Source organism: Coenobita brevimanus, chromosome 65, assembly GCF_032717465.1.
Source record: "Coenobita brevimanus isolate Jiangsu-jjx chromosome 65, ASM3271746v2, whole genome shotgun sequence".
In the NCBI taxonomy this organism is placed as follows: Eukaryota; Metazoa; Arthropoda; class Malacostraca; order Decapoda; family Coenobitidae; genus Coenobita; species Coenobita brevimanus.
Window position 1 is genome coordinate 18,776,344 of NC_137018.1, and position 9,538 is coordinate 18,785,881.

General features: G+C 41.2%; 1 pseudogene; it reads right to left on the reverse strand.

Annotated features, from left to right (window-relative positions):
- Positions 1 to 4,178: 4,178 nt before the first annotated feature.
- On the reverse strand, positions 4,179 to 4,297 carry LOC145405146 (5S ribosomal RNA; annotated as a pseudogene).
- Between the last annotated feature and the right edge of the window lie 5,241 nt (positions 4,298 to 9,538).

The window sequence follows — 9,538 nt, forward strand, 5'->3', positions numbered from 1 at the left end:
GGCCACCCGAAGTATCCGAGGGAAGACCTCCGTGCCTCCTCGAAGAGTTTTCCTTGGGCCACCCAAGTGAGCTTGGCCACTCCTTTTCAACCCCATTTCTTAAATTCGTAGCTAAGCCACTGCTGCCATTTACTTTGTTCACATTCAGACTGGTCAAAATAAGATTTTGCCCTGTGACCTTGAGCTTTAACAAATTGCTCTTAAGACTTAATCCTTTCGTTCTTGTCTGACGCATAAAACTTTCACCATGCATGGTTACAATAAAATAAAAAATTGGTTGACCTTGCTATGTAGCCTTGGCCTTGGACCATTCCCTGTACATAAGCTTCGACTAATTATTGTTAACATTGAGCCCTTTAATTCCCACCTTATGGTCAATCCTTCCACCTCGTTCGGTCTAAACTAGATAAAAACTACAACTTTACCCTGTCTTGTGAGCTTGACGTTTGATGTATCGTTCTAAAAAACAGGAGGTTCATTCCTTAGCGGTCCTTCAGCCATTACTGCAAAGTTCGTTACAGTCAGATCAAAACTGAATTATTTATTAACAATCACACACACACACACACACACACACACACACACACACACACACACACACACACACACACACACGAGGCAAACTTTGATCTTGTCCTGTGACCTTAACTAAAAACTGATTGTTCTCAAAATCAAACACTTGAATTTTCCCTTACCCTCAGTCTTCCCACAAAGTCTGGTCTAAATCGGATAAAACCTATTTTAGTTAACTTTAGCCTGTGACCTTAACCTTTAACGCATTATTTTACAAACAATAAGTTTACTCCTTGGCTGACCCTCAACACTTCCACCATGTTTAAATATAAATGATACCTGTTTGAGATATTTCATTAACAATCACATACTGTACACGGGTAGAACACTGACCTTGATCTTCGACACAATGATCTCAAAACTAAATTACTTCGTTTTTGCTGTGCAGACAGTTTTTTTTTTTCTTTTTTTTTTGAGACAGAATCCCCACCCCACACACACACGCGCACGCGCCACTGAAAAAATATATATAACATCTCTCGCTCCAGCTCTCTAATTCCTTTCGTCCATTAGGGTTAATGAAGGCTATAGCCAACCACTCCAGTTCGGAAAGTATTTCCTGGTCTAAAAATAATTCCGTCCGATAATAGTTGTAATGTACAGAAAACAAAAATGTCACAGAATTCATGGACTGGGTGATATATTGATCAAGATTTAACTGTAATATTTTCGACTTTTGTCATATGTCTCGAAACACGGAATAGCTTCTTTCTTAGAGGAAAATATGGGTTTTAGGGCGTTCACTATGAAGGCATTATTTTCAACCCCTTCAGTCCCCTGACGCCTAGTACTACATTTAGGCTATTTTATTCATCTTCTGAACGACCGCTGGCACCTCAAGGGTTAACCACAGCTACGTTTCACCTCCGTAGCTCAAAAACTCTCTCCTAAGTTAACAGCATGAGGAAGCAGCAAGAACAAAATGAGAAGCATGTCGTCGTAGTGTAGGGCTTCATGTACGTGGGTTGTTGCTGCCTTCAGAGTAATTGATACACCTTAGGAGAGACCCATTCCACCGGGTGAGATCAGATGTTTCCTTCAAGTACCCCTTCAATACGAGACGCCTTTCTCAGGCTGAACATCCCCACCTGGTGGTAACAAGAATGAGACAGACGTAACGCCCTCGACTGACGAAGCTGACGTGGGAAATTAAAACGCTTGAAGTGAGATTGTCTTTATTCCAAAATGTGTTCTCTCTCTCTCTCTCTCTCTCTCTCTCTCTCTCTCTCTCTCTCTCTCTCTCTCTCTCTCTCTCTCTCTCTCTCTCTCTCTCTCTCCAGGCATATATACGTAATTACAGTATTCTGCCCGTCGTTGCAGGGTACAAAATATAACAGACTTGCGCTTTGTGACGTAAAAAATTTCGTTCTTAAAGTTAAATCCTTGGATCCGATAAAACATTTGAATCTTATTATTCCTGCCATCTGATTATTTTTTCAATTTATAACAGACCTATATAGTAAAGGAGATAATACAGGTTAGTGAAAAGTATTTCCAAAGCTGGAGACAGGAATAACTGAAAAAAAAATCTGTGTACCATACCAATCACAGCCACAGCCGCCATTAACAACATTAACATCGTCATGACCACTACCGTCATTGCTTCACAACCATAAACACCAATGCTACCATACCCACTACCACCACTGCCACAACCCCCACTGTCACCATTGCCAGTATTACCACCATCATGTCCACCACTATCACCACTACAAATTATGAGTTTGTTGGTTCACGGGAAAAAGGGCGAGTTTTTCGCATCCGCATTTAGCAACCCGTAATAAAGTAGCCTGGAATGTGGAATGTGTCAGCTAAGGTGCCTATTGTTTCATTAACCACTTCAGTCCTTTCACGTCCTCATCAGTATATTCTACGTACCTTCAAACAATTTTATTCTGTGACGGGGAGACTTCAAACTCTATATAATCTTTTCAATACAATAAGTCTTTGCAATGTAAAAGAAAGTCCATTTGCACTCAAACAACAGCAATAATTAAGTATAAATATGCGTCACAATATTGAAGAGATAATTCTGATGTAATCTACACACACACACACACACACACACACACACACACACACACACACACACACACACACACACACACACACACACACACACACACACAATACGGATCATATTAATTTCGTTCCATACTGGCCAGGGTTGTTTTTTGTAATTACCGTACGGTATAATTGAAACTGAATAACATACAGTGTCCTGATTAAGTGTAGAGGGAGTGGAACTGAGTACAACAGGCCGATGGAAATAATGGATGGTCAGTCAAAGGGTGGTGTTTATAAAAGAAAAGTTCAGTTATTCTTTCACTCCTTACTGGCAGGAGAGAGTGAATATAAGTTACTATAGGCTTAAAGTTATTGTTATTGCTCCCGTTGGGGGTGCCCACTGAGGTTACACATTCTGTTATACTCAACACTGAAGAAATGGTCGTTTCTGTTTCGGTAGAATCCGCCAGTGTGGATGTTCATGTGTCTGATGGTGTCATGTTATCCCCTTTCTCATACGCCAGAATTTTCATTGTTTTTCTACGAACAATAACCCTGCATGTGTGGCAACAGAGAGAGAGGGGGGGGGGGGAATAAACAATACGACAAGTAAGCGGAGAATCTAGCAGTAAGAATATTAGGCTACGCTAAGCCGACTGCGGATGCCGAACTCAAATCAAGGAGAAAATATCTGCCACCGCTTCGTATCCTGGTACTGTACGTAAGTTGCTCTCTCTCTCTCTCTCTCTCTCTCTCTCTCTCTCTCTCTCTCTCTCTCTCTCTCTCTCTCTCTCTCTCGGAGAATTATACTGTGGCTAAACTGCTAAAGCTCCAGGCATGAGAGTTATCGAGACAACAACTTTTTATATAGGACCAGCGAGGAGAAACTCTGTGTGTGTGTGTGTGTGTGTGTGTGTGTGTGTGTGTGTGTGTGTGTGTGTGTGTGTGTGTGTGTGTGTGTGTGTGTGTGTGTGTGTGTGCGTGCGTGCGTGCGTGCGCGCGCGCGGATAACACGGGTGGTACTGAATTGAAGAAAAATGTATAATGATGATGACAGTTATTGGTATGAGAGAACTGCATGGACTGGCTGTTATCTAACGAGCTGAAAATGAAGACCAGCCCAACAAATTTAACTTCAGTGTGTGTAGGAGAAGACATTAGAACTGCAGTTTAATAAATTAAATATGTGGGCTCAAAATCTGTTGATTCTTGGAGGTTGTTCAGGACTGCATTCTATCTGGACAAATGAAAACCTTATAATGAAAGTACCATAAGACGAGAACGAATCACTACTTAGAGACTGAAGTTATACTAGCAGTGAAGCTGAGGTTACTGGGGTACTTGGCAAAAGATATCATACTATGGTTCGTTTCCAGCTATAACTTTCACCTAATAAATTACGAGGGATCGAGAACGTTTCTAAAGAAAAAGTGTATTACTGATGCAGGGACCACTGGGAGACCGGGTATACACGGGAGATTCATTCATTCATTCATTGCCAGACGCCATGTATCCCAGACAGGGTGGCCAAAGGCTTAGAGTTGATTGTTTTACAGGGAGGGGCACTAATCCTCCACCAACCCCACTTGACGTAGGGATGCCAACAGCATCTGGTGTTTCCAGGCGGTCACCCATCCAAGTACTAACCAGACCCAACGTTGCTTAACTTCGCTGATCGAACGGGAAGCGGTGTACTCAACGTGGTATATCTCTATATATATATCTATATATATATATATATATATATATATATATATATATATATATATATATATATATATCAATCTATTGCCAGACGCCTCAATCCCGTTTGGGGTGGCCACAAACAAATCGCCTCCAAGTCGCCCTGTCCCCCGCCACTTCACTGCCCTGCTCCCAACTCACACCCATCTCTCTCATATACCTCTCCACCCCATCCCTCCATCTCATCCTCGGCCTCCCCCTCCCTCATCCCCCTCCACCTCACTCACAAACACTCTCTTCGTCAGTCTTTCACCCACCATCCTCTCCACATGGCCAAACCACCTCAGTGTGTTCCTCATAACGCTTCCTATTACATCCACATACACACTACAACACTCCTTTATATCCTCATTCGTCAGCCTGTCTCTCCATGTGACTCCACAGGCTCCTATTAAATAACTCATTTCCACTGCTCTCACTCTTGACTTGTGTCCTTCCAACAACGTCCAAGCTTCACTTCCGTACGTTAGAGTTGGTATCACAATACTGTCATGTAGTAACTTTTTCACTTCCATGCTCACTTCCCTGTTTCTTATCACTGCTTTCAAAGAACCAGCAACCTTTCTTCCCTGCTGTACCCTTTCAAGCACTTCACCCTCCAAACCTCCATCCTTACTCATCACACTACCTACGTACTTAAACGTACTCACATTTTCCAATTCCTCACCATCCAACCTCGCTGTACATTCACTGACTTCACCTCTCTCAAAGACCATCACTTTACTCTTCCCTACATTCACCTTTAGATTCCGTTTCTTACACACTCTCTCAAACTCATCCACCAAGCCTTGCAGCTCCCCTTCGTCTTCACTCAACAACACAGTATCATCATCCACCATATCTCTCCACCTTCTCTTTGGCCTACCTCACCTCCTCCCTACTTCAAATTTGTTCAGATATACCTTTTCCACCACTCTATTGTTATCCATTCTCTCCACATGACCATACCATGTCAGTACACTCTCTTTGATTCTGGTGTCCACCGACTTCCTCACTCCACACCTTTCACGAATCACATCATTTCGTATCCTATCCACCCTCTGTATTCCACATACATTCCTCAGCAGTCCCATCTCCACTGCTCTCGCTCCTGACTTTTCATTTTCATGCCACACCATAGTCTCATATCCACATGTTAAAGCAGACACTCATGCTCCCTCATGTAAGCCTCATGCAGCTGCAACACTCAAGCCTTTATTTCTTATCAAGGCCTTCATTGCATCAGCTACTTTTCTTCCTTGTGTCACTCTGCTTTCAACTTCTTTTGCACATTTTCCTCTCTTTTCTATCACTGTATCCAGGTATTTGAACTCTCTCACCAAATCCAGTCTCTTTCCATTCACTGTAACATCACACTGGGAGTCACTTTCTCTCTCAATGACCATCACTTTACTTTTTTCTACATTTACTCTCAAGGCATGATGCTCTCAGACATCATCAAAACTGCACTAGCCTACCAAGTTCTTGTCCGGTATCTGCAAGCAGTACTGCATCATCAGCATACAACAAATTTGAGATATTCTATCCATCACCATTCATTACCAATGCCATCCCCCTCTCCATTACTCATGTTTTTTCCTCTCCAGGATAGTTTGTCACCAGAAAAACACATTAACAAGATAGTTAGAGAGAAATATGAACTCTTGACTAACATAAGAGTAGTATTTCATTACATGGATGAGGAGATGATGAAAATATTGATAGCGGCCATGATCTGCCCCAGGTTGAAAGAAAGATATAAACAAGATCGAGAGAATACAAAGAACAGATCTGTCGTACAGAGAGAGGCTGGAAAAGCTAGATCTGCCATCCTTAGAAGAAAGCAGAGAGAGGGGCAACATGATTGCAGTGTTCAGGGCCATGATGGGAGTAGATAAAACTGACAGAAAAGATCTGTTTGTATGGGGATGGGAGAGTAACAAGAGGACATGGAATGAAACTGAAAAAGTCAAGCTGCCTAAAGGATATCAAGAAATATAGTTTTCCATATACAGTAAAATCTGAAATTTCGATGGACATATGTACCAAAAAACTGCATCTAAATTCAAAACATCGAAATTTAAACTGAACCTCTTATGGGAAAAATCAATTTGGGTCCAGGGCCTCCCAACTTCACTAGGTAAAATCATGATTTTCTGCCCACACTCCCTGTAAACTTTATGAACTATAAATGTGCTTAAGTAACTGTAGTTCTGCACTGTATTGCCATACTGTACTGTAGTGTAGAATACAGCAAAATTGTTACAGTTTGTCAGTATCCTGTCACAGTTTTTATAACAGTAGTTACAGCACACTGTACAGTACAGTACTAACCTTAGGTTATGGAATATTATCACTTGGCTGGCTGGTGTTCGTGGTGTGTGGCAGGGGTGGACAACTTAGTTGAATTAGCCTCCTCTGTGGAGGTATCCAACCCAAATTCCTCAAAATGAAAATCATCCTTCAATATCTGGACATCTGCAGTGTCAACATCTTCCTCCTCACCCTCTTGGATGATTATATCTTGCAACTCCCTAGTATCTGGCCTAAAGAAGGTGATGATCTTTGACTGTTTCTGCTTATGAAGCCCATGACAGCACCGAAATTTGCGATTTTGCATCGAAAAGTGAGGTAGGCAGACCACTCCAAAATGCATCTAAATTCGAATCATCGAATTCTAAACTGTCGAAATTTGAGATTTTACTGTAAATGCATTGACCTGTGGAAAAGCCTGGACAAAGAGATCGTCCGGTCTAAAAACTTAAACGAGTTCAAACCAAATCTGACTTGTTGAGAAACAGAGACGGGACCCCACGAGCGTAGCTCATTTTCTGTTTATCACAACTAGGTAAATACACACACACACACACACACACACACACACACACACACACACACACACACACACACACACAGGTGATATATACTAATGTTGATGGTTTCATATCGACAAGGATCGAAATTAATGATTTCTTGAGAGAACATGAACCTGATGTCATGTGCCTAGTAGAGACCAAATTAAGAGAAGATATTGATGTTCATTTGGGAGATGGTAAATACAAACTGTGGAGAAAAGACAGGAAAGAAAAAAAGGGAGGAGGAGTGATGATAGCAGTGAAGAACAACATAAATGTAGATACTGTGGAAATGGGAGAAGGCAGGGCTGAAGTGATATATATGAAATTAGAAACTGGAGAGAATGTTAAGAGAGATATGGCGGTAGTGTATGTTCCCCCAAAGACGAGAGCATGGAAGGATGACGAATACCATGAGATGTTGTCAGATATGGCTAGCTACTTGCAAAAAATAATTGAGAAAAGCAATAATATAATTTTGGTGGGTGACTTTAATTGTAAAGAGGTGAACTGGGAGGAATGGTACTCGGGAGGCGGCGAGGATTCGTGGGGTACTATGTTATTAAATATAATAATGAATAATGTGATGACGCAGTGGGTCAAAAAAGAGACACGGTTTCGAGGTGAGGACACACCAGCAAGGTTAGATTTACTGTTCACCAAAGAACCCGATGTAATAGAATCATTGGAATATCTCTGTCCTTTGGGAAAAAGTGATCACGTGGTCATTGAGTTCCAGATGTTAATAGGAAACGTCGAGCCAAGAGACGAGCTTCATAGACAGGGAAGATACAACTTTGGCAAAGCAAATTTTACAGGATTGAGAAACTTTTTTGAAAATGCGGATTGGAGAAAATTCAGAGAAACAAGAGAGATACAGAGGAAGTGGGATATCTTTCTAGACCTCTATAATTTGGGAGTGGAAAAATTTGTACCAAGAGTAAGAGGGAAAGAAAACAGGAAAAAGGAGTGGTTTAATAGAAGGTGTATGATAGCCAAAAAAGAGAGAGATAAGGCGTGGAACAATTGGAGAAAGAGAGGTAACGACAGAAAAAAAGGAAGAATATAAAAGTACAAGAAACGAATACACAAGAATACGTAGGGAAGAAGAAAGGAATTTTGAAAAAGGTATAATTGACAAATGCAAGGATGAACCCAAACTGTTTTATAGATTTGTTAATGGCAAACTGAAACAAAAGGAAGGAATCACCAAGCTGAAAGTAGATGGAGAGGTCTTTAAGGATGCGGCAATGCAAGCAGAAATTTTGAACAAACGTTTCCAGTCAGTTTTTACTAAAGAAAAGGAGCTTGTGGAAGGGGAGGGAGTGATTAGAAATGTTCCGGTGATGAAAGATATAAAAGTGGAGGTGCAGGAAGTGTATAAATTACTGGAAACTCAAGATGTAAGGAAAGCCCCAGGACCTGATGGAATTTCTAATTGGGTACTGAAGGAATGCAGAGAACAACTGGCGGATAAAATTCACAGCTTAATTGTATGCTCACTGGAAGAGGGAAAGTGCCAAAAGAATGGAAGAGGGCAAATGTGGTACCAATTTACAAGGAGGAAACAGGGAAGAACCCCTGAATTATAGACCAGTGTCTCTAACCAGCATGGTCGCAAAATTGTGTGAGAGAATCCTGAAAGACAGATGGATAAAATATCTGGAAAAGATGAATATTTTGGCTGAATGTCAGTTTGGATTCAGAAGTGGAAGGTCATGTGTTTCAAACTTGTTGAGCTTTTACTCAAGAGTGATTGATGTGGTACAGGAGAGAGATGGTTGGGTGGATTGTGTGTACTTAGACTTAGAGAAGGCCTTTGACAAGGTACCTCATAAGAGACTAATGTGGAAACTAGAATATATAGGAGGACTAAAGGGGAAACTTCTGGAATGGATGAGAGACTTTTTGAAAGACAGACAAATGAGGACAGTAATAAAGGAAAAGATGTCTGGATGGAGGGAAGTAACAAGTGGAGTCCCTCAAGGCTCAGTGTTGGCGCCAGTAATGTTCCTGATTTACGTAAATGATATGGTAGATGGAGTGAACAGTTATGCGAGTCTGTTTGCTGATGATGTAAAGATCTTGAGGAAGATAGAGGTTGAGGAGGATTGTAAAATACTGCAGGAGGATTTGGATAGGATACACAATTGGAGCCGGACGTGGGAAATGAAATTTAATGTAAAGAAATGTAAAATATTGGAAATGGGTAAAAGTACCAGGAGACCATCACTGAATTATTTTTTGGGTAATGAATTAATCACAAAAAGGAGAGAAGAGAAAGATTTGGGAGTGCTGGTCCAAGATAGTTTGTCACCAGAAAAGCACATTAACAAGATAGTTGGAGAGACTTATAAGCTCTTGACTAACATAAGAGTAGC